The sequence below is a fragment of the Crocodylus porosus genome, unplaced genomic scaffold (assembly GCF_001723895.1).
Source record: "Crocodylus porosus isolate Cpor-Errol unplaced genomic scaffold, CroPor_comp1, whole genome shotgun sequence".
NCBI classification, from domain to species: Eukaryota; Metazoa; Chordata; order Crocodylia; family Crocodylidae; genus Crocodylus; species Crocodylus porosus.
The window spans coordinates 127,271,043-127,296,706 of record NW_017728931.1 but is presented as its reverse complement, the minus strand read 5'-3'; positions in this window follow the sequence as shown (position 1 = coordinate 127,296,706).

Here is a 25,664-nt window from a genome sequence, read left to right as displayed (position 1 = left end):
CCCCTTGCTTATTCTCAATAACCAAATTCCCCCACTTTTTAAATTAGGTACCTTTAAGTTCTACCAAAAAAATCATTTTTAAAAAAAATCACAACTAAAAAGTAACATGAGAGAACAAAGGATACATGACAAAGGATACACTAGCCTCCCCACCCCCACTCTTCACCCCTTATATCCTTTTTCACTATCTCAGCATCTGGTTGAACTTACTCTCTACACTTTAGCTACTAAGAGAGCATCTGTTTACCAGGTGGTTTGGTGGTTACCACAGGCCAGTAACTAATAAATCTGACCTGAGTAAAAACTGTGTTGACCTCCACCAGGTTTAAGACTTGGTTCTTCAGCAGCATGAAGATTCCTTAATGACTTTGAACTCCAACCTTGCTTCCCTTCATCCATCTTCTGGATCACATCATACTTATTCCATACATTATTTATAATATGTACTGCTTTAAAAAGCTCCTGCCTTTCTAAGCACCAGAGGGCTAGCTTTCTTACATTATACCTCCTCCTTTTACAATGCCTTCATAGGTGAAAAAGAGGGGGCCAGTTTAAAATGTCTGCTGATTATTTTCACATTATAAACATCTATTACTAATAATCATGGCAAGGGAAGTTTGCTGAGCAGTCAGACTACTATTTGTTTCAATTACGTGTTATTCTTCGACACATAACAGTAAGACACAGGAGGTTTGGATTCCAGGTGCTGGTTATTTCTGTGTTGAGAGGGAAATGAATTGACACAGAACCAGGAGAGGGACAAATTCAGACAGTCTCAATAGGTCCATAACTGGTACTTAAGTGGAGTGATTCATATTGGCCTCTTGCCAATGGTGTAAAAACTCATTGTGTGTCTAAGTCTGGTGCGCACTTAGCATTTGGAAGCTGTCCTTCTCCGCTCGGGCTTAGGCACATGATTTGCTGTGAGAATAGTCATGTGAGCACCTCACTCCTACTTAAGTTGTTTTATGTTTTAAGTCCCTCACTGAAAAGTCACAAACTCCATGTATGCTCCTTAACAATACTCGCCCATTGTGGATCTCACACACATCCCTGCTCCCCCTGCCTCCCTCCCCCCCACCCTGCATATCAAATGCACTGAATTCAACCTAAAACCACTTCAGGAGAGTACCTCGACTGGTACTGTACAGGCTGCAGGTTACCCTTCACCTTCTTCTCATCCCATTCCCCCCTGAAGACTGACCACCGGGCAGCCAAGAACGAAGAGCAAGCAGACAATCTTGTTTTGAGAGAGCCAAATGTTTGAGTGCTCTCTCAGCCAAGGAAAATTCTGAGTTCCAGGCTTTTTTTTGCCAGGATTAGTTTTATTTTTAACCATGGGCAGATCCAGGCTTTGTATTGTAAGAAGGATGGGGAAAAGTTAACAAGAGGGCCTGAGTGATGGCTTGGAAGGCTGTATGAGGAAAGATGAAAAACCCTCCACATGAAGCTCCCTTCCCTCTTCATGTCTTCGGCCAGACTGATTCTCTATCCCAGTAACTGGGTTCCTATAGCTCTTACCTCTGCCCCTCGTGGTCACCTGAATTTCCTTCTCAAAATAGGGCACATGGTCTTGACATTAAGTTTACAGCTTACATCATGCACCCTAAATTGTAATTTAGTGTTTCTTAAAAATCTATGACCACATCTAGGTTTTTAGATCTTCTCAGGCATCTCCAAAGTCAAACCATTGACTCTGTGGGGGTGCTAGATGACCAGCTGAATCAATCATTCTCAATTTCCTTTCTAAGGCAGAAGCCCAAAAGTTGGGTGGTAGACATAAGTTGAGGCACACACCGAAACCATTTCAATCCTGCTGTAGTATGCAGTTCTACATTTACATACATTCCTGAAGAGCATTATTAGGTATGAAAATACAGCTTTATGACTCAGGAATTTGACAACACATTTAAAGTTTAAGTAAACAGCCATCCATGTAGACCTTCACCTGGCCCATTTCTTTTGAATGCTGTAAAACTCTGATCCAGATGTCCCCATTTAGGAAAACTAGACTAGCCTTGTAAGGCCTTTCTCTGCAAATAAATTCTGAGCCAACACTTTCCATGGGATCATAAAATTTAAGGCAAATGGTCCATCCCAATCCCTTACAAACCACGTGCATTGATTGGTTACTTGCAACTAAAAAAAGATACCTAAATTTAGGTCTCATCAGCCCTTCATATGCAGGAGGTCTGTGTGCCTGCTGTTAAATTATTCTCCAGTTAATTCAGCACTTACACCAGAGTAAATCAACTCTATAAGCAGGTGCAGAGCATATCTAAATTGCCTAGGTATAAATTATAACACAAGTTCCAACTGGCTGTGTATGCATTTCATCAAGTTGTATAGAAAGCATGAGGAAACACAGAACTAAAAAAAAAAAAAAAAGAAAAAAAAAATCACTTATTTGGGCAGGAGATACTGTATGCATCAAATATCTCATCTAAATATTCAATACACAGAACTAAAAAAAAAAAAAAAAAAAAAAAAATCAAGATTTAAGGAATGTGCCATGTTTCAAATCATATGTACTTGTATAAACAGGAAACATGCTACACCAGTTAGAATGATACTGAAACAGCAGATTCAAATAAGATAAGCAAATCAAAATGCATAAAATGAGAAACAGAAGAAATTGTAGCATTAAAAACATTGTTGGCTATAGTTAGAAATGAAGCGATCGCTGACATTTGTTCTTTCAGTTAATCCTGACTCCCTGAAGATTCTGCTGGTTTTAGTGGCTGGAGGTGCAAGTCAGTCAGTGACTTAATATTGAATCTCACAGAGCTGTCATGGTTAGAAAATCTCTGCTAGTGGAAAATGCTTCTAAACAAGGGTAACTCCTTCTTTATTTATTGCTTGAATCTATCCATATGGTTTCCTGCATTGCACATCTGGTCTGAGATAGTCAGATCTGGAAACTATAGCTGTTTGCATTGTCAACCCCACCCTACCGCATCAGTTAAAGGCTAATCCAAAGTTTACTGAAGCCAACAAGAGTCTTTCTGTTGACTTCAATGGAGCTGGGGTCAAACCCTCATTGAACTGTCAACTCCAGAGTTCAAAAGCATGTATGGAAATGTTTTCTTGATGAATGCAAGTGGGTCATTCACCCAGCTTCATTACTGAGGCCAGTCAGTTCCATGGTCAGGCTTACAGGATGCTTAATTTACCTGGGGAACTTTGCCCTCACAATAGGAGAGAAACAACAAAACAAGCAAGTATGCAAACAAAAGCTGTAGTCTTTCTTCAGACTCTGAGAGACATTACACAGACTAAATACTTCTCTTAATAACCACCCCTCACCTTTTCCTCTCACTTGCCCTCTGTTCAAGGAGTTCTTAACTCCTTGTCTAGCTCCATCCTCATTTACTGGTCATTAGCTGCAGCTGCTCCCAGCCTTCCAGCCAGGCAGCCTCCTAACTGTTTACTACTTGCAGCTGGGTCTCAGGCTGAGCACCTCCTTCCAGGGAAGTACCACTTTTCTTACACTGATATAAATCAAGAGATATAAAAAGAGATAGTTCTAGAGTGCCAGATAAGAGAGCTCCAGGCTGATGTGAGCAGGCTGCATACTATCAGGGCCCATGAGCAGGAGATCAATGACCTTTTCTTGGCTCTTCTCCAGAAGAATGAAGAGGAAAGAACAAGGATGGCTGATGACATAAGAATGGACAACAGGGAGATGAACCAAGAAGCCCAAGCAGGGGCAGACTGGAAGACGTTGTCTCCAGCCCCAAGACACACAGCCCCAGGATTATTCCTCCCCTTGAACTGTGCAATAGGTATGCACTCCTCATGACACCAACACAGCCACCAGCAGAAGCAGTGGTGTCTGAGGAATGAAGGAAGCTAGCTTCCTCCCCAAGGAAAAAATGTAGGGTGGTCACAGTGGGTGACTCCTTGAGGGAAACAGATGGAGTGATCTGCTGCCCTGACCCCCTAGAGCAGGAGGTCTGTTGCCTCCCAGGGGCATGTATGTGAGATGTGGCAGCAAGGATCCCTAAATTTGTCCAGCCCTCCAACCATTACCCCATGTTCCTCATCCATATGGGCACAAATGTCACAGCCAGGAACAATCCTGGCCAGGTCATAAGTGACTACAGCGTTCTGGGGGTTAGGCCCAAGAGGCTGGGGGTGTAGGTATTTTCCTCCTAAGTTCTCCCAGTTATGGGCCACAGACACAGGGGGGATAGATGCATTGAAGAAGTGAATGTAAGAAGTGAACCGAAGATGAACAGTAGTTGGTGCTACTGTGAGGGCTTCAGATTCTTTGATCACAGCACAACCTTAGAGACAGTGGCTTGCTGGGAAGGGACAGCATCCACCTCACGCAGAAGGGGAAGGAGCTTTTTTTGCCTAGACTGGCAGACCTCCTGGATAGGGCTTTAAACTGAGATAGTCGGAGGATAGGAGGAAAACCTAGAGGAAGCCCAGAAAGTGGCAAGCAGGAAACCAGCAAGATGGAAAGCAATAGGAAGAACACTCTGACTCAGGTCAAAGGACCAGACTCTCCTCAGTGAAACAGGAAGTTGAGGGGCTCCAGTGGTAGACTCACATGCCTGTACACAAATGCAAGGAGCAGGGGCAATGCGTAAGGAGTGCACGTGGGTGCACATGCATGCCCTGAGTGTGGTGGTGTTCTCCTTGCAAAAAGGTGCCCCTGGCCACCGCTAATGCTGCTGGCAGTGCCTGTGGGTGGTCACTGACCCCTGGTTGGTGCTCCCTACCCCCCACCCCACTGCTAGTAGGGAGGGAAAGACTGCAGCAAGACTTGGATAGGTTACAGGGGTGGGCTGGCATAAACAGGATGTTTTTCAATACTGACAAGTGCAGGGTGCTGCACTTGGGCAGTAGTAACCAGCAGCACACTTATAGAATGGGAAACTCCCTTCTTGAGAGCACGGAGGCAGAAAGGGAGTCATTACTGACTCCAAGATGAACATGGGCCGACAACGCGAGGTCACAGTTGGCAGGGCTAACCAGACCTTGTTGTGCATCCACAGGTGCATCTCAAGTAGGGCCAAGGAGGTGATCCTCCCCCTCTATCCAACAATGGTTAGCACTGGAGTACTGTGTCCAGTTCTGTGCACCCCACTTCAGAACAGATGTGCACAACATTGAGAGGGTCCAGAGGAGGGCCACTCACATGATCCGGTGACTACAGGGCAGACCCTACAATGACAGACTGCGGGACCTGAACCTGTTCAGCCTTCACATGAGAAGGCTGAGGGGGGACCTGGTGACAGTCCATAAACTCACTAGGGGGGACCAGAAGGGTTTGGGAGAGACCTTGTTTCCCATAGCGCCCCCTGGCAAAGCAAGGAATAACGGCCACAAGTTGTTGGAGAGTAGGTTTAGATTAGACATACATAAGAACTACTTCACAGTTAGGGTGGCTAGGATCTGGAACCAACTTCCAAGGGAAGTGGTGCTGGCTCCTACCTTGGGGGTCTTTAAGAAGAGGCTTGATGCCTACCTAGCTTACCTAGCTGGGTTCATTTGAGCCCAGTTTTTTCTCCTGCCCTGGTAGGGGGTCAGACTGGAAGATCTATAAGATCCCTTCCAACCTGACTTCTATGATTCTATGCTGCCAACAGTGCCAGCAGTAGCTTCAGGAGCTCTGCATTTACCGCCATCACCACTGCGCTCCCACTGCCACCAGCACAGCCGTGCCCCCCCAGCTGCTTGGGGCCTGTGCTGTTCATGGCAAGGAGCATTGGGAACAAGCAGGAAGAACTGGCCCTCCTGTTAACCAGTAAGGAATATGATCTTATTGGGATAATGGAGACCTGATGGGACTGCACCCATGATTGGACCACAGGTATAGGGACCTACACCTTACATAGGAGGGATCGCATAAGGAAGAAGGGTAAAGCTGTTTATTTCTATGTGAAGGAGAAGTATAAATCCCTGGAAGCTGATAGGCACAAAAGAAGGGTAACTTGAGACCTTCTTGGTTAAGATAGAGGGAGGGCATGGTGAATGGGACTTGGGGTTAGAAGTATATTATAGAGCTACAGACCAAGAGGAGAAGCTTGATGTAGAATTCTCCAGAGAATTGGCAGAGGCTGCATGTTTTCAGAACATGGCTGTCATGGGTGACTACAATTACCCTGACATCTCATGGGAAGAGCACTCAGCTGAATCTGAGCAGTCACATAGCTTTCTCACTTGCATTGAGACTATTTGACTCAGGAAGTATACAGGCCAACCAGGGGAGAGGCAGTCCTGGATTTGGCTTTAGCCAAAGGAAATAATCTAGTGAGTAACATAAGAATTGAGGGTAATCTAGGCGACAGTGACCATGAGACAGTCACTTTCACCATCATGCATAAGGTAGGGAAATCAGTCAGTAGGGTAGAAGTCCTTGACTTTAGGAAAGCTAACTCCTACAGGCTTTGGAGATTGGTGGGCCAGGCCCTGAGGGACCATGGTCCAATGGGAGAAGGGAGTCCAAGAAGAGCGGTCATTCCTCAAGGATACAATCCTTGGAGCACACAGGTGGTCCATTCTTGTTCATAAGAAAGGTTGCAAAAGGGCTGGGAGACCCCCCTGGCTCAACAGGGAGATCATGGATCTTCTGAAAACAAAAAGAGATGCTTATAAAAGATGGAAGCTGGGAATTACCTCCAGAGAGGAGTACACAGGTATGGTCCACACCTATAGGGATTGGATTAGAAAAACAAAGGCAGAAACTGAATACAAACTGGCAACAGAAATTAAAGACAATAAAAAGTCCTTTTTTTAGATATGTAGGAAGTAGGAAAACAAAAAGGAAAATGTAGGACCCCTGCAGAATGCAATGGGACAGCAGACAACTGACACTTAGGAGAAAACTAAACTCCTAAATGAATAATTCGTGTTGGTATTCCACCAGGTAAAGGACGTTAACTTGCCAGACAGAAAGCTGGATGGACAAGGTGGGGTTGATCACCCACCTATAATCACCGAAGATCTTATAGAATCATAGAGTCAAAGAAAGAAGGGACCTGTAAGATCATCAAGTAAGTCCATTTCCCTGCCATGGGCAGGAAGTAATTGGGCTCAAATGGCTCAACAAGGTGCTTGTCCAGCCTCCTCTTGAACACTGCCAGGGATGGTGACTGCACCACCTTTGCTGGGAGTGTGTTTTAGATTCTAGTTACCTGTATGGAAAAGAAGTTTTTCCTTATATCTAGCCAAAACTTTTCCTTGACTAGCTTGTGCCCATTGGTCCATGTTCTTCCAGGGGGTGCTTCTCTGAAAAGTTGCTCTCCCAGATCCTAGTGTTCTCCCTTGACATTTTTAGGTGGCTATCAAATCACCCCCCAGTCTTCTTTTAATAAGACTGAAGAAACCCAAATCCCAAAGTCTCTCCTCATAAAGCCTATCTCCAGGCCCTTGATCTAGACCCTTTTAAGCTTGTCCCCATCCTTCTTGAAGTGCGGTGCCCAGAACTAGACACAGCTGTGGCCTCACCAATGGTGAATAGAGGGGAAGGAGCATCTCTCTGGATCTACTGGCAATACATCTGCTGATAAACAGCAGAGTTCTGTTTGCCCTGCTGGTGACTTCATCGGTGAGGGAATACCTAGCGAGGCTGAATATCTACAAGTCAGAAGATCCCCATGAACCATACCCTAGAGTTCTGAAAGAACTGGCTGACATCATTGCACGACTGATGACAAAGCTATTTGAGAACTCATGATCCTTGGGTGAGGTCCCAGATGACCGGAAGAGGGCCAATGTGGTACTATCTTCAAGAAACAAAGGAAGGAGAACCCAGGGAATTATAGGCTGATCAGTCTGACCTCAATCCCTGGAAAAATCCTGGAAAGAAATATCAAAGAATCCATCATTGATAGGCTAGCAGAAGGTAGTATTCTAAATAAAAGCCAATACAGCTTTGTTGCAGGCAAGTCATGCCTGATCAGCCTCATCTCCTTCTATGATCAGGTAACTCACCACTTGGATATGGGAGATGAGGTTGATGTCATATATTTGTTTTTCAAAAGGCCTTTGACTTGGTCTCCCATGTTGTCCTCTTGGTCAAATTGGCAAGTTGCAGCCTCAACAACTTAACAGTCCAATGGCTAGGAAACTGGCTCTGAGGTTGGACTCAGAGAGCTTTAATAGATGGAACTGAGTCAACACAGTGAAAGATGACCAGTGGTGTCTCTCAAGGCTTAGTACTCAGACCAGTATTTTTCAATATTTTCATCAATGGTTTGGACATAGAAAACATATTGACAAAGTTCACAGATGACACCACGTTATTGGGAAGTGCAGTCCAAAGGAGGACCACAAAATAATTAGAGGTCTGGAGAACAGATCATATGAGGAGAGGCTGAGGGACATGGGACTGCTCAGCCTGGACAAAAGAAGATTCAGAGCAGACTTGGTGGCAGCCTTTAAGTATAAAAAAGGTGAACATCAGAGGCTAGGAGAACACCTGTTCACCAAGGCACCCTGGGGAAGACTAGTATAATGGTCATAAACTGATAGAGGATTGCTTCAGATTAGACATTAGGAAAAGCTTGTTTACAGTTTGTGTGTCCAGATTCTGGAATAGACTCCCGCCAGGGGTGTTACAATCACCTTCCCTGGGGATCTTCAAAAATGACTGGACCCACATCTTGCTGGGGTCATCTGACCTCTGCAGTCTTTTCTGCCATGAGCAGGGGGGCTGGACCTGATGATCTCTGAGGTCCCTTCTAGCCCCTAACTTCTATGAATCTATGTAGCTAGCTCTGTTAGCCTGAAGTCAGGCAGATAGCAGGGAAGAGTGGCATGTTAGGCTAGGTACAGACATTCTAAAAGCCTGAGGCAGAATCAAAGTTGTGGTTTTCTGTAAGCAGCGTAGTTTAAATCAGTAACAAAAAGAACGCACATTTGCTCTTTAGGAGCACAGAAGCAAATTTTAGACCAGGTTCTGCTATTTTAAAACCAGCCTGTGTGCCAAACTTCTGTTCTGTTATGGGTATAGATCAGCTTCCAATCACTTATACTGGCAAAAGTGTAAAGTCTGCACCTGACATTAGATACTAACTCATTCAAAGAGTCAGAAGCTTTCATAGGCAACAGCTTATTTACTAAGATGCTATGAATGGACTTAAAGAATGCTTATACTTATCCGAACCAGTCTAAAGTGTCTCCCTGCCCTGCCTTCAGTCTAATATAAATGAAGTGTTTAGTAGAACTTCAATGTAATGAAAGCTGGGTACAGGAGCAGGTTTGTCTCTTAGGTTTCAATAGCCCATATTCCTGTACTGGAGATTTGTTTGATATTCAAATGCAAAAGATTCAATATTATTTAGTCAGGAAGTAAACAGTGAAGTGCTTTAATTACGTCCCACTTCATGTTAAACTTGTTTTCCATATAGATAGGATCATCTTATAACTGTATTCTCTTTTTTTAGAAAAGATTCAAGAGTCATATTACAGTTAATTAAAGTGAGTTCCTTTGGCAAAAAGAATGAATCATGTCCCTCACTATTACCAGCTGTATAATACAAATGTAATGCTCTATTATATATTCATAACACATTTTAATTGAAATGTTAAATCTATCTCTGTCATATGGAAAGCAGGAGAGCAAGCTACATTTCCCATTTGTATGTTATTGACAAGGTTTGTTTTAAAATAAGTAGAGGCCCAAACACTTACAACATAATAAATTATAATCTGTGGTTTTCCAATGAAGCACTGGCGTTGGTGGATAAAGAGGTACTCAGAGACAAAACTTTGCTGTGGAATTCTGTCTGTGAAGAACAGATCTGCAGTATCCACCAAGTAATCTGGCTGGGGGATAGGGAATACTTACTGTTGCTTTGAAAAGTGGTGATGTGTTACTACAGTGCCAGTCTCTAATACCTCTTATGAGCTAAAAGCTCTGGCCAACCTTATTAGCTATGGCTTACCAGGGCCAAGAAGTTTTGCCATGTATCCTGGTTGGTTCAGGACTTTAGCATGCAAGCAAATGCTAGGTCTAGTGTACCTTTTGAGTCATATGTGAGTACTGATAACAGAGAAGTGTTGGGCAGGAGAAAGGCTTTTGAAGAGCTGTAGAAAGGACTGCCCACCCCTCCCTCATTAAAAGTGCAGTTTCATTAACACCAAAATGTTTTGAAACAGATGCATTTTCAAAATAAAAATTTCATGGTGGGTGATGGTTTCTCAGCTCCAGGGTGGGATTTTAAAAGTTCTAAGCACTGGAATACAAATATTTTAAATTGTATACATCATTTTCTGATCTTGGCCAACATTAAAACTTTCTGTTACATCATTTACTATGTACCAGACCTTTCACCACGTTTTCAGCCAAAGCCTAAGAGAAGAGAGGTGACTTCTCTACCAAAAGGAAGTTAAAATATGTTAGCCCTGATCCAAAGCCTGTTGAAGTAATAGGAAGTCTTTCCCTACTATATCAGTGAGCACTTGGCTGACCAATGAGGAAAGTGAATTCCAGAATCAGTTGACCTTAGCTAATGTAATCTGCCCCAAGATATTCAAACACAAGGATGGACAGCAAAAGTTCTTTATTTGCCCCTAAGAGTGATAACAACAGATAGAGAGAAAGGGTTAACCCTATGTTGTGGAAGGGACTGCTACTTTAGCCTAAACTTTTCTTTATAGCAATAATGATAATATATATTAATAATAGAAAAGCATTTGACAAAAAAGAAATATTTCCTAGTAGCTACTGCTTGGAAATACCAGAAAGGAATGTTCAGCTGTTTTTATCACAATACTTAAACACTTACAGAAATGATTGACTCATATTCATGCCAGTAAATTGTTCAAGATTTCAGTGGGGTCATAAAGGAAAACTATGTTGCAGCTTGGTGGTTCAGGATACAATTTGGTAGCAACACATCATTTGCACTATAAAATAATCCATTTAATTTGATATTCTCATTATCTCCTCTTTCCTTTATTTTATGACCATATATAAGGTTTTTCTTACCTTTCCCAAACATATTATTATTTTTCGTTCATTTACCTGAATGAAACAACCACTATAACACATAAATATTTCCTCTTCTTTTCATCCTTGTTTCAACAATTCTCATTATTACATTTTAATAAATTCCTTTTTCCTAACTAGGAGGCTACAAAGAGGTAAGGGAGGTGGGGGAAGCAATTTAGAAATAATATGACGACTATCACAGACATTATATAATCATGCTCAGTTGAAAATTGTGTGGACAGTTTGATATACAAGCAGTTAATTTAGATACTAGGCCAATGGTTCTTAACCTTTTTAGACTCAAGGCACCTCTTGATGGAGCAAGGCATCCCTTAGAAGACATCAGCTCTTAGTTTCCATTTGATTTTTGACTACAGAAAGATGATAAAGCAATTTCTTCTATTGAAAAAGCTCAGGAATACCACAGTCGGTAAGAATGTTTTTAACATTATGGATCCCTTTTAAAAGCTCTGTGTTTTTCTTTTTGAGCAGTGCTAATATTGTGTTACACCCCATGACACCCCTACAATGATCTCAAGATACCTCAAGATGCTGTGGTACCCTCATTGAGAATCACAGCATTTGCCACACTTCGTTTTGCTTCATAAATTTCCAAAATTCTTGGAATTGGTGAGTCAGATTTAGAGATAGAGTCTTTTTTTAGCTAACAGTGGCTGTGGGGCTTAAAGTTGTCTTTTTCCCCAGAATTCCCATCTTGGTGTACCCCAGCACTGTGCATTCTACATTATATTTTTTTCACTGATGTGTCCATGGATCTGTGTCTCTACCTCAACAATCTTTCTGTTTGTTCTGAAGTAGGAGTTAGGATTCCTACCTAAACAAATGTTGTAAATAGATATCTAATCTGGAAGACTCTACAAGGAACTATGTCTTGTAAAAGTTTGGGATCAGCTTCTTGTAACTCAACTACGCATTTTAGTGATAGGATCATTTTTTTGTGAATCAGCAGAGTATGCCTGAGTGAAAAGCAGGCAAGGTCCTTGGGATAGATACGGTATCTTTTATTAGACCAACTGAGTAGTTGGGAAAAAACGTTCTTTGCAAGTTTTTGGGTGCAAGGTTTTGGGTGCAAACTCTTCTTCAGGCATAGGGAGTCTCTGCTGTTCCAAGACTCCAGGAAGCTAAAAGTTTGACAGGATATCAGTGAGAATGTAAATAGATGGAAATTAGAAAAAAAAAAAAGGTAGAGAAGGGAAGGGTGGAGGGAAACAAGGGGGAAAAAGCAAAGGTAAGTAAGGGAGACTACTGTAGTAGTTTTCCAAGGCAGTCTGTGAAAAAGTAAATAGCTGGAAATCAGGAAGACAAAGGGGAAAAAAGGAAGGGAGTGGAAGAAGAGGGGGAAGGAAAAGTGTAAAAGGTCAGGTCTGGTAGGTACCTGGTGAATCAGATGTCAGGCAGGGTGTAATCTGTCATAAATCCAATGTCTATACTGAGTCCGTGATTTTTTGTATCCAGTAGATTTATGAAGTGAAGTTCATAGGCTTTCTGTGAAAAGTATTTTGTAAGTTCCCTTTGAGGACTAGAACTGAGAGATCAGAGAGGGAGTGATGGTCCTGTGAGAAGTGTACACCCACAGATAATTGTGTATTCTTGTCTTTGATAGATTTTCATTGTGCATTCATTCTGGTGGGCAGTTGTTGTTTGGTTTCTCCTACATATTTTACATCAGGACATTTAGTGCACTGGAAGAGATATATTACATTTTTGGAGATGCAGGTGTAAGATCCAGGAATGGTGATGGCTTTGTTGTGGGGTGTAGTAACTGTGGGGCTGGTGGAGATGTGTTGGCAGGTTTTGCATTTCTAGTCTTGACATGGTCTGGATCCATTGGGTGTGGTTTGGGTCATAGGGAGTTGGCTTCTGGTGATGAGGTTAGTGAGGTTTGGTGCTTGTTTAAAGGCTAGGATGGGTGGTTCTAAAAAAATCTCTTTAAGAATTGGGCCTTCTTCAAGTATGGGTTCCGTGTAGGTTCTAGGGTAGAGTGTTATATCATAACTAATGCTGTGTGATTTGTGGGGACTTTTTTTGTATTGCAGTAAATCTTTGTATGGTATCCAAGTGGCTCTTTCAAAAATATGATGCATCTCTTTGGAAGAGTATCCTTGTTGGGTGAAGGCCCTTTTGAGATTTGTGAGGTGGCGATCACAGGCATTCATTCTCCTTGGTGCAAATTCAGCATAGAGCTTGGCTGTAAATTACAGCTTTCTTGGTGTGTTTAGAGTGATTGCTGGTTCTCTGCCTTTCAAATGTAAGGGGATTTCTGAGGCACACTGAGAACATGATAGGGGTAGATGAGATTTGGCTCTGATGTGATGGCCAAGATTAGTTGTTGTGATGGTCAACACCATTGGCTCAGCTATGATGTGATGGTCAACAATTTCAGTGATCCCAGCCAGTGAAACAATTCCTCATTGATCCAAAGTGTACAACGCACCAAGCAGTATCCAGGTTCAGCAGATCAGAAATATGAGATAAAGCTATTACATATATATCTGGCTCAGGAGGCACCAAAGCAATGTATTGAAATAGAAATGTGGAGTATTTCAGCAGAAATATTTTGTTGTCATAAGGAAAATATCAAACTTTTCCATGAAAATTTCCATACATTCAAAAAAAAATTTTCCATCAAAAAATATTTGGGATATAGATTGTTTTGACTAGCACTATAAAATAATGTTCGCTGTACAGAAACACAATAAGTGACAAAAATAAACACAATATTTTATTGTACAGAGATCTGAACTCTTACTGGAATTTCCATACAGTCCAGATGAATGAATTCAGTCCTTAAACCACATAGGTCTTGACCTGTGTGTTGAGAAGCACTGCCTGAAGTGCATAGAGTTAATAGGTTTTGAACAGCATGTCCCTCAAGAGTGCAATCCACTCCTCTGATTCATTTCTCTGTTTGACTGTGCACATGTTACATGTAGCACCTTCTCCTCTGTGTGGTATTTTGGCGAAAACTGATCTGAATACACATTATTTTCTGATGATTTCATATTGAATGAAAGTTGGTGACATATAGGCCTTTGCGCTGTTATGAGCATTGCTTCTGAGCAAGAACCTCTCCCTATCTCAAGGGGGGCCAAAGACAGCTATGAACTAAGAGTCCAAATCTCCTTTAATCCAAGTCTGCTCTACAGAAAAATGCAGAAAATCAGGTCTGTTTGCAATAGGTCATCATCTTTACCTCAGTATGTGGTATTCTTTTCCATCAGCAACTTTGTTCAGGATTTATAGTTCCTAAGGCTATAAATGCTCCTCATAACAGCAAACATTTGACAGTCCTTGATCTCTGCTGGATAATTGTTATGTTTACTGTGCGTTTTGTTTATATTGTAATAAATTGATAAACACAGGAAACTTCTGGTTAAAGCAATAAATCATAGCTTTGTTCCAGAGGCAAGAAGGAGCATTATAGTTTTATTATCTTGTCTTTCGAAGACTAACACTAGCACTATGTGCATTCCGAAACATATATCTGATCAGCATCTTTGCAGTCATATTAGAAATTCAGTTGATATAAGAAGTGTTAGGTGAAATTCTGCACCCACAAAAGATTTAAGTCAAAGAAATAGCTACAGCACTACAGCCTAAGGCAAAATAATCCTCTTGGATTCTCACAGCCACAGTAGACTATGTTCTGTTCATTTCATGTAGTCCACCATTTTCCATCAATGGGTCCTCCACATGCATAAGACAAGCCATGGAAGCATCAGGCATATGGATTTGAGGAAAAAAGATTTTACCCTCTTAGGAGCCCGACTCTGTAACTACTCTGTGCATGAAACTCCTGCTGATTGGATGTATGTAAATTCACACACACAGAGAAATTACTAACCCCTCAATCTCAGTGCTAGCTCAGCATGAAGGCTGCCAGCAGAATCAAATACTGGCGCTATCAAATCCATAACTTGCCTTTTTTGGAAAGAAATAAAACAGCAGAACATAAAGACTGGCTGTATTAGGCTGCTGAACAGCCTCCAAGAAAAATGCTAGCACCTCCATTGCTTAAAATTGAACTGAAAAGCACCCAAGGAAAAGACCTTCAGAACACAGTTCAGCACTGGCAAAAGCTTAGATTATGTATCCCTGACACATAATCATAGAAAATTAGGGTTGGAAGGGACCTCAGGACCTCAGATCATCTAGTCCAACCCCCTGCTCAAAGTAGTACCATCCCCAACTAGATCATCCCAGCCAAGATTTTGTCTAGCTACATCTTAAAAGTCTCCAAGGATGGAGAGCCCGCAGTCTTTCTGGGTAACCTGTTCCAGTGTTTTACTGCCTTCCTAGTGAGAAAATTCTTCCTAATATCTAACCTAAGCTTCCCCTGCTGCAACTTGAGACTACTGCTCTTTGTTCTATCATGTGCCACCACTGACAACTGTCTAACTCCATCCTCTTTGAACCACCCTTCAGGTAGCTGGAGACTGTTATTACATCCCCCAGTCTTCTCTTCTCCAGACTAAATAAGCCTAGCTCCCTCAGAGCCAGTTATCTCGTCAAAGAGGCAATAGGGTTGGTTAGGCATGACTTGCTGAATCCACGCTGACTGTTCCTAAACACCTTCTTCTCCTTCAAGCATTTAGAAATGGATTCTCTGAGCACCTGCTCTATGATTTTTCCAGGGACTGGGGTGAGGCAGACTGGCCTGTAGTTCCCTGGATCCTCTTTCCTCCCTTTCTTAAAGATGGGCACTATATTTGCCCTTTTCTAGTTGTCCGGGATCTCTTCAAATCTCCATGAGTTTTCAAAGATGGTGGCCTGTGGCTCTGCAGTCCCACCAGACAACTTCTTTAGCACTTTTCGTGTATCGTGTCTGGCCCCATGGACTCATATGCATGTAGCTTTTCTAAATAGTCTGTAACCTGTTCTTTCATCACTGTTGGCTGCTCACCTCCTCCCCAAACTGTGCTGCCTGGTGCAGTAGACTGGGAGCTGACCTTGCCTGTGAAAATTGAGGTGAAACAGTCATTAGGTACTTCAGCCTTTTCTGCATCCTCTGTCACTAGGTTGCCTCCCCCATTCAATAAGGGACCCACACCTTCTCTGATCTTCCTCTTGTTGCTGACATACTTGTAGAAACCCTTCTTGTTACCTTTTATGTCCCTTGCTAGCCGCAACTCCAGTTACACTTTGGTCTTCTCTGCATAGTCAAGCAATACTCTTCCACAGCTCCCTAGTTGTTTGTCCAAGTTTCCATTTCCTATAAGCTTCCTTTTTGTGTTTTAGCTTATTGAAGAGTTCCCTGCTAAGCCAAGCTGATCTTCTGCCGTACTTTCTAGCCTTCTGCATATTGGGATGGTTTGTTCCTGCACCCTCAGTAAGTTTTCTTTAAAGTACAGTCAGCTCTCCTGGATTCCTTTCCCTGTCAAACTGGCCTCCCAGGGGATCTTGTCCATGAGTTCCCCGGGTGAGGTGAAGTCTGCTTTTCAAAGTCTAGGGTATTTATTCTGCTCCTCTCCCTTCCATCCTTTTCTCAGGATCCTGAACAAAATGAGTGCCTCTACATGTGCTCCAATGCATTCTGATTAGAACACATTGTTGCAGATCTGATCTTGTGTATTCAGTGTCCTGTGTTTCAAAATGGTAGCAAGGGTGCTCATCTGATGAGCTCTAGTTAAAACACCCCCACTGCCATTTTGAAATGTAGGACGCTGGGTACACAAGACTCTGTGGGCATTTTAATTAGCCTGGCTCTTGAACTGCTTTGCTTAAAATGCTTCCACCCTCCAGACCAGAGCACATATATAGGCACTCAACCTTGTGCCTTATGGTTGCTGCTGCCCAGGTTGCCATCCACTACTACATTCCCCACCAATTCTTCCCTGTTTGTGAGTAGCAGATCAAGAAGAGCATGACCCCTAGTTGGCTTCTTCAGAAGTTGCACCAGGAAGTTGTCCCCAGTACTCCAAAAACTTCCTGGATTGCCTATGCACTGCTGTATTACTCTCTCAACATATATTAGGGTTATTGAAGTCCCCCATGAGAACAAGAGCCTGCGATTGGGAAACTTCTGCTAGTTGTTTGTAAAAAGCCTCATCCACCTCATCCTTCTGTTGTTTTGTAGCAGACCTCCACCATGACATCACTCTTGTTCTCCTCTCTGACCCTAACCCAGAGACTTTCAACAGGCCCTTCTCCAGTTTCATACTGGAGCTCTGTGCAATAATACATCTCTTTTACCTAAAGTACAACTCCTTCTCCCCTACCTGTCTTTCCTGAACAGTTTATACTCATCCATGACAGTGCTCCAGTCATGTGAGCTCCCACCAAGTCTCTTTTTTTCCAATCATGTCATAGTTCTGTGACTGCACAAGAACTTCTGATTCTTCCTGCTTGTTTCCCAGGCTCCGTGCATTCATGTACAGGCACCTGAAGTAACTAGCTGATTGCCCTACTGTCTCAGGAACAGTGAAAAGCCCTCCCTTGTTGCCCCTTGCTATTTATATTTCCTCTAGGTCACCCACTTCCCCACTTACCTCAGGATTTTGGTCTCCATCCCCCAGTGAACCTACTTTTTAAAGTCTCCTCACCAGGTTAGCAAGCCTGTCTGCAAAGCGGCTCTTCCTTCTCTCCATCAGGTGGATTCTGTCTCTTCCTAGCAATCCTTCTTCATGAAACAACATCTTCTTGTATAAGAAGCTGAAGTCTTGCTGGTGACATCTTATCTAGAGCCATGCATTGATCTGCAGGATGTCTTCTGCTTCTTCCCAGGCCCTTCCCCTTGCTTCTTCTTGGTGGTAGTGGTCTTGATCCTTCCAAACTTGGGGAGGCCTGGCTTGTCCTCCTCTACCAATGGAATGTGCTCCTCCCCCTCTGTTTCCAGGGCTCCATATCTATTCTCCAGACAAACCACTGTGGGTGGAAATGAAGATTTCTGCGTGCTGCCAGAGGTCACAAGCTTCCAGCTTCCACCTCCCTGGAAGTCCATGTCCTTTCCCTGCTTTAGCAATACCTTTGGCAGTCGTTTCTCCACAGTCCTAGAGGTCTCCTCCAGCACTGAATAAATTAAGTCCTCATGACAGAGGATGCTTCAGAGCCTTGCCACCCCCACTGTGACACCTCTACCTCCTGCCTTGCCTGCTGTCTGAGGGACACCATGAGGAGGCACTGCTCACATTGCAGACACTCCCCCACCTGGCTGTCCCTGGAAGGTACCTGCAAGCTATGGTCTCTGCCAGTACCATGGCAAGTTTCCACTTCTTGGGGGTTTGGCACCTGGGCCAAAGCCTGCAGTGACAGCCTGCCTACACCTCGTGCACAGATCTGGAGAGCACATGATACCCCCCATGCTTGTCTGGGAGTGCATGCAGTAGCAGGAGCCACCCTTCTCCTGTCCCTATGCCCCCCCCAGATGAGCTTCTCATGGCTCCATCCCATGCCCTACCCTGGCTGGATATTGCACCCCTTCGCTTTGGCTCACGGAGCAATTTCCCCACACACCCTCCCCCCTCGCTACGGCACTGGTCTCCACAGCACCAAACTAGGACCTCGGCAGAAGTTTCAACAGTGAGCTGTCCTGCCTGGACAGACACCTCACCAGCGCAAGCAGAGGCAGTAGCAGTGACTCTGGCATTGCAACGTCTTCCAGTCATTTCTCTGGGTCTCTTAATCCACTGCCTCTCACTTACTGCCCTTCTTCCAAGGTAGTCAGGAAACAACTCTAGTATTGCTCCCTTAAATTTAGTAGAATCACACACATGAAGACTGGATGAAATTCCATTGTGAATCATAAAGACCCGTGCCTTTGAGAGTCAGAATCTGGCCCTTGAGTGTTGAAGTTAAACAACATCCAAAAGCATTGCTAATTCATTTCCTAAAAATTTGATCATAAAGGGCCAACCTACCCAGGATCATCAGGATAGATGACTACTACAAGTATTAGTATTTCTGAGGAGGCTCAGTCAGGATCACAGATAGTACATGTATATCTAAAGAGAGACAGTTCATGAATTCCCAAGGTGAAAGAAAGTAGATAAATACAACACAAAGATGTGGAGGGAGCATAAAATAACTCCAAGCTATGTTGAATTTTGTAGTGGTTTAGCCAGTTCTCAACCTATTTTTTTCCTTTCTTAAAATTCTTCACATTATTGATTGTGCCACATTACAACATCAAAATAGTGTAGTCATGAGTAAAAAAAAAAAAAAATCAACATTTTCCAGTAATACCACATTGTTGTAACAAAGGGTGTGAACAAGCATTTGCCATACCCAGTCTAGGACTAGGCAGTTTATTTTAAGCCAGGACCAGGAGCACCGTGTGCACCCTAGTTCCACAGAAGGTAGGGGCAAGGAGTGGGTGTGTACTGGTAGGCTTGGGGTGGGGATGTTGTCTGATCAGGGTGGGAGAGTCAGGGGGCTAAAAATAGCCCAGTCAGGGTTGGTGGGGAAAGGGTGGAGGGGAAATAGTACAGCCCTGAGGCTGGGGTGAGCAGCTGGGTATTCTTGGCTGTTCTGTGTACATGTACACACATTTGCAAGATCAGGTTAACCCTTTCTTAGATTAGATCAACCTGATCTTGATCTAAGTTAACGCACCTAATCAGGTGCACTTAGACTCAGTGCACCATTTTCCGGGGTAAGCCTATATAATTAGGCATTTATATCAGCCTAACCCTGGTTAGGTCAATTTAAATTTAATGCCTGGACATACCCTGAGATATCAGTTTTCCACATTATCTTAGCAGGAAATTAAGGTAGTAACCATGTTAAACGTTTTAATAGAAACCACTGCTATTGCAGGTCCATCACTGCTATGTATATAGTTCATTAAAGGGCCTGGTAGACATAGCCTTTTATGTAATGTCCTTATATAGCAATGGTCAATAGTAAGATTTATTTATAGGAAAAGGAAGTCAGTTTTTTGTATTCAAGCTACTAATAAAACCTGCTACTTTCTTTCTTTTTTTTTTTAAGGTCATATTCTCCTCAAGAGAAACACCAGTTTCAAAATATTTTCCTATAAAAACAGATATACCCAGAGCTTAATCAATTCCTCATTAAAGCTGACACAAATTCTCTTCCTGTTGCCCAACGTTTCTCCATTTTTATATTAGTATAAAATAACTGAAATCAATAAAACACTGATGAACGAAATGATGAACCAAATCCATTGCATTTTCCATGGAAATCTATAGCAAACATGATTCTCCACAGTTGTGCATCTTGTTTAACCCCATAAACTAAAACAGTCACACCAAACTATAAAACAGTTTACTGAAGTAAAGAATCAGGCCCAAGAAATGCAACGAGCTCTCCCTTTGCTATCACTATGAAAGACTCTAATTTGTTCAAAACATCAGATTCCATATGCATCTGGCCTTCAAAACTTCTTTATTTAAAAGATGCCCTTTTTAATTTCTAGGCAAAATATGACTGAATAATGTTTTCATTCTGATGCCTCTACTTGTCCCAAACCTACTCACAACATGCACCAGAGCATTTGATAGCAATGCTAAAGATTTTCCTAACTACAAAAGGAGGTTACAGTTAAGGTAAAGAAGCTGAAGCCTGAAGATTGATTTTTGTCCTCTTCTCTGCAATTAGCAGTTTCCCTTTCCTTTCCTGTGATGCAGTCACCAGGAACAAAAACTGCTTCATGAACTTGAAGCACACATAGGAAACCTAACATTTGTCTAAAAAAACTCACAGAATTGGCTCAGGTGCCTCAAAAGACATTATTAATTAGAAAACCAGGTGCAAAAATATTACACAAACATATGTCCCAGTGGTTTACCCAAAAGGGCTGCTCTCAAAGGACATAATTTTCTCTGCTCAGTGTCACATTATATTATTCATCCACCACTGGATCTGCAAGTTCAGCTATTCCCTCAGAACCAAGTTTATTTTCAAGCATCAAGAATCCTTCTGCATCATTGCATCTTTCCTTCGATTTCTAATGTATGGGCTTGTGAACACTGCAGCTGCTTTCTGTATATACTACTGGAATGTCAAGTGTACTTGGATTTTTTTTACCAGTTCTTTCCAGTATTTGAGCTTGTGCAGCTGCTCTATCACTGCATCCTACAAGGCCTGTGTTTAATTGACCTGGGGTGTAGAGTCATATCTCTCCTGTCCTTCTGACATAGAAGTGGAGTGGCACGGATACACAATACTTTTCCTTTTTCACCCGGGGAACAAAGAGTTATGGTTTACCTGGATGCTGACTGCTTCTTTCTTTGTGGGATTCTATAGTATTTTTTTTTTCTTTCTGCTTTTTCCCCCATCCTGAAGAATCCCCTACCTTGAAAATTTAAGAGCTTGTGGGCAAATTTTGCTCTCCGTTACAGTGATACATAGCTGTAGTAATTCCACTGAGCTCAAACAGAATGCACCTCTGTGATTTGCTTCCCTGTAGGGTGTCTTTAAAAAAAAATCCTGGTCAATGAATTTGAGTTATACCAAGTGCTATAATGTAAATACCACTACTTTCCCCAAAGAGCCAACAGTTATGGAGAATTTTGACCAGAAGATGCCTAAGCCTATTGCTTTGGCTTGAGATGCCTGCTTCTTAGCATTGTAACTGTTTTTGGGTTTGCTTTTTCTTCCTTGCAGAATTCTGCACCATGTGGCATATTATTGTTTCTTCTTAACTGAGGCCCAGCTTGACTGTTTTTGTTGTGATGTTATTGTTCTTATTCATGTGTGGTTTGGTGCCTTTAATAAAATAGTTCCAGCCTGACCAAGAATGTACACGAAAAATATCCCCCCAAAAGCCATCTAGCCCAGTTGTGCTAGTAGAAGAGGTTTGGATAGCACAGAAAATTGTTTGAACAGGCATCTAGGTGTTTGTAGCATAGACTGAATTGAAATATAGCTTTTGAGGTTCATCCTTCACTATAAATCACCTCCATTAACTAACAATTCATAAATAAAGTGTAAGGTTTTTTAATGATTATTCATTGAGCTACTTATGCAGCCATGACTATTACAGTATCTGAATATCTTACAACTACATAGATTAATAGATATTCACACAGTATTGCGGTGTAGTTGAGTTTTATAAGATGGCCTATACAGCTGAGACATAGGATAGATTAAGAGTTGGACTGGGACAGTAGGCCAGTAAATGAGAATTAGTAAGTATTTAGATGCCAAAAGCAATAACAGTCAACCCAGATTCAGCAGCTACAAAACCAGGGGCACCCAAATTCGTTTGTTGCCTACACGCTGGCCTCTTTAGATGCCCAGGCCCTGAACCAAGCCCTCCAGTGCCCCATTCTGAGGAGTAGGTGCTTAGCTCACTCTTAAATTTTATTTTAATCCAGAAGGGAGCTGTGAGGGTGGCACTTGGACTCTGCCTAAATCCTATAGAAAGCCAGTTAAGAAGTCACTTAGGCATGCTAGCTCATACTAGCTCAAACATACCTAGCTCATATTAACAAAACCGCAGTCACAGTTATTTGACAGTGTGAGTAGCCACCTTTTGCATAATAGTAGAGTGGTTGAAGCATTTGCCCAGGAAGTGAGAGATCTGGGTTATGAGTCCTCCTCAGCCTTAGGGGACCCAAGCCTATCTCTTCCACCTGAGTGGAGTGCCTTACTTACCAGGCCAGAGAATACTTCAGAGAGATTGGACTCACATCCTCTCCTGCTGAAGCTGGGCTACTGTGCAGGAAGAAACGCAGGAGTCATGCAACAAGATAAGAATGAGCAAGAGAAAATGTGACTCTGCAACTTAAGGATGGACACCCCTGGATTATTTGTATATTCTGTACCATACAACACCCTAGGTCAGTTAAGCAGCTACCCACAGAGGAGAACTAGGCTAAGGCACTTATTACATAGGTGTCTTGATGACTGAAATCATCTGGATCTAGATTTGGCCTTAAATCACTTGCCAATGTTGCCCAGGAAGTCTGTAGCTGAGCCAGAAAATTAAGTCAAATCTCTTGCCCTGGTCCACTGCCCGGCCTTTTGTGCTATCATTCTCATTCTCTTTAGTCATTATAGTAGAAAGCCTGACCCAGAGGCAAATCAGGAACAGCACGACTGATGGCAGTTGAAGTAGCTTGTTGTAGAGCAGGCCTGGGGTGCTCTGCAACTCCTCTCCACTGTCACCACTGCCTCCTGGGCAGCCCAGAGATGGCGCTGGTGGTGGTGGTGATGGTGGTGGAGAGGAGCCACAGGGCAGCCCAGGCACGGGCTCCAGGAGGCTAGAGCAAGAAGGTGCCTGGCAGTGGCAAGGTGGCCACTTTTCCCGCTTACCCAGCAGCAGCTTCTGTTTGGTCACTGCTGCCACTCATCATGGTTGGGCAGGTCCAGAGTAGGTGCAGGGCAGCCGACGACCAGGGCTGTGTGTGTGGATCCCGGCTGCTCTGGAGCTGGTCCGCTCTGGTTGAGGCAGGTCCAGAACTGTCCAAGCCAGGGCCAGAGCCGGGGCTGTGCACCTGGGTCCCTGCCAGGACCCATAGTGATGGCAGTGCCTGGAAAGAGCCACTGCTACCTGAGCTGCCTAGAAATAGACTCCAGCCAAGAGCCACCCCAGCCTTGCTGCATGCTAAGGGGCAGCAGGTCTTGCCATGGGCTGGATGGCATCTGGGTCAGGCAGGAACAAGGCAACTGAGGGACTGAGTCTCTCTGTAGGTTAGATCTGGCCCATGGGTTGTATTTTGCCCAGCCTTGTTTGAGAGCTAATGAACACAATTGTGAACACGGGACGAGATCTTCTCCAGATATCACCCTGGAAGCCAGTGAGTCTTCACTTATTAGAAAAAGAAGAGGGTGCTCAGTATCCTGTAACAGCCTTGTGTAGTTCTTCTTTAAAGCCAGATTCAGTTCAAAATATGCAACTGAAACATCTGGGTGGTATATGGGTGTGTGTGAATGTGGGTGAGTGTACATGGTGGTAGGTAACCAATGTCTTTAACTGTTGGTTAAAAACCCTACCACCCCACAATTTTCTTCTGATCATTAGTTTTCCTTTTTGTTTCATCTTTGGTACTATATGAATGTTTTCTAATTAGGCCCACCAGTGTGTTATTCATTTTAATGCAATACTGATATCTTGTATTTTTAGAGTTTGGCCCAGTAGACTTCTACCTTGTATTTTACACTCAGAAAAAAAGCAGATGGTTTTCGTTTTAGTTGGCTAGTTAGGATTTTTACTAGCTTCCTTCTTTGTAATATGCTTATGAGACTTTACCTCCTGATATAAACCCTTATCGCCTTTCTTTTATCTGGTTTAAAAAAAATATGTCAGTCATTAAAAAAAGCCACATTAAAACCATGTAAATGAAGAACCCACAGAAATGGAAACACTGGAAGGCTTGATTGCTTCCATGGAAATAAGTCATCTACTGTTCGCAAGGACTCACATAATTGCCTTTTGGAGGTAAATTCAATAATGAAGTGAAGGCAAGCAGCTCCATTATCTAATTTCACTATATTTCTATTTAGCAAAGGAGATTGAATATCTCTTGATTGTCTTAAAGGGTGAGCCTCTTGAAATGGAACTGTCCTACTTTATCCATTTAAGGCAAAAAAAGAATTGAGAGCAGATTTTGCCAGGGTGCTATTGCAAGGAATTTCTTGACACTACATTTTCCCCTTCTTCTTCACCAATTAAGTGGAATTATCCAACATAATATAGCAATTTATATGTGAGCCCACTTCCTGCAGGCTTATTAAATGATATACATTTAGCAATTATGTTATGACATTCTGTTATTATTAGCTTTCAAAAGAGAACCAACAAAATTCAATCATTTCCCTCAATGAAACCTGAGCAATGGTGGTATTTGCTATTTTTTCCACTGGCAGGAGTAACATAAAATACATTGCTATTGCTGCATTTCTAAATGCAGTTGAAATCTTGGCTTTGCCATATTACTAGGGAAAAGAGAGAGTAGTACGGAGATATGGTATATTGTTTTGTAATATATTGGGGCTCATTCAATCCCTGGCTGGCCTTGCATCAGGAGAAAAGAAAAGTTGGATTCACTTTCAACTTCCTTTTCCTTAGCTGTCCCAAATACAAGCTCAGTTTAGCTGAAGACACCCTCAGATGATGCTTGCCAATGGTGATATGTTCACTGACAATCAAAAGTACTACTTTTTTTTTTTTCTAGTTCATTCTTCTGGAGTACATGCATATCTCTGGGGGAAGTGAAAGAGATATGAGAGTGCAGAATTTAGATGTAACCCAGATGCATTGTTAGGAATGGGATGGTGCAGGATTGATTTTGAGCAGGATAGGAGGCAAGGTACAAACAGAGCAGAAATTCATTACCTTAAAATGAATTTATCCTCCCCTCCCTCAGTCCATCCCTCCCATTATCCTTTTGGACTTCTCTTCCTGACTCCAAGATCTGGGGATTGATGCAATCCTGAATCAAGCACCATTAAAAGTATTCAGACCAAATTCTACCTTTAGCCATTTGTGGCAAACTGGGAACTCCCTGACTAGCCACAGTGCTAGTCTCCTCCCCAGCCCTGCCATGCCTCGTTATCTTTTAATTGGTTCTCAGTAAGGTGGGAGGCTGCCCTTTGGACACCCTGTTCTCCTGGGCCTATATATGCAGCTCCAGCCACTCCTATACTGCATTCCAAGCCTTGCAGCTGTTCCTACCAGCTGAGCTCTGCTCCAGCCTCAGACCAGGCTCAACTCAACCCAGTGTTAGGCCTCTCACTTTCTGCCCTGTTAAGGTCCACACTTATACCACCTCCCTCTCACTGAGGC